The sequence below is a fragment of the Myotis davidii genome, unplaced genomic scaffold (assembly GCF_000327345.1).
Source record: "Myotis davidii unplaced genomic scaffold, ASM32734v1 scaffold334, whole genome shotgun sequence".
Taxonomy (NCBI): Eukaryota; Metazoa; Chordata; class Mammalia; order Chiroptera; family Vespertilionidae; genus Myotis; species Myotis davidii.
In genome coordinates, this window is record NW_006285797.1 from 2397649 (window position 1) to 2398834 (window position 1186).

A 1186-nucleotide genomic window follows, 5' to 3' on the forward strand; every position below is an offset into this window, starting at 1 on the left:
GGTTTGGCTCAGTGGATAGAGCGTCAGCCTGTGGACTGAAGGGTCCCAGGTTCGATTCCGGTCAAGGGCATGTACCTTGGTTGCGGGCACATCCCCACTAGGGTGTGTGCAGGAGGCAGCTGTTCAATGTTTCTCACTCATTGATGTTTCTAACTCTCTGTCCCTCTCCCTTCCTCTCTGTAAAAAATCAATAAAATATATTTAAAAAAATAAGAATAGACAAATCAACCAATTCTGTTGACAAATCTCAACGGAATAGAGAACCCAAAAATGGACCCACACCTATGAAGAAGCCTGGTATATGACAAATCAATGGAGGGAAAAATGGACATTTCTAAATGGTGCTGGGACAATTGGCTTTCTATATGAGGGAAAATGTATTTCCTACCTCCCGCTATAAACAAAAATCAATTCCAGATGATTTAATGACTTACATATGAATGGCAAAACTTTAAGAATTCAGAACAAATATACAGGTGGTCTTGATATAGCACAGAATTTCTTAAATAAGACATTAAGAAAAAGCGCAAGCAGTTCTGGACATGGATGACGGTGGTAGTTGCACAACAGTGTGAATATACTTAATGCCACCTAATGAACTGTGCACTCTAAATGATTAAAATAAGTTTTGTGTAATATACATCAATTTCTCTTAAAAAGCACATAGATATATTTTTAATGAGCCACAAATTGGGAAAAGAAAGTTGTCAACTATAATTAACACAGTTTTCGTATCAGAAGATACTAAATAGGAGAAAAAGATAAAAACACAATAGAAAAGGGGTGAGGGAACCTAAATAGATATTTCACAACAAAGGAAACATAATGACCACGAAATATACAAAATATGTTCAGCCACATTAGTAACTGGGGAAATGCAAATTAAAATCACAGTAATGTACTATTCTACACCCAAACAGTGGTTCTCAACCTTCCTAATGCCACGACCCTTTAATACAGTTCCTCATGTTGTGGTGACCCTCAACCATAAAATTATTTTCGTTGCTACTTCATAACTGTAATTTTGCTACTGTTATGAATCATAATGTAATTATCTGATATGCTATATGTGTTTTTCCGATGGTTTCGACCCACAGGTTGAGAACCGCTGCACTAGATGGACTTCACCAATACAGTATCTAGCCCTGCTGCTCCCTCTTTCTTCTGCCAACTTTCTTCTCTTTCC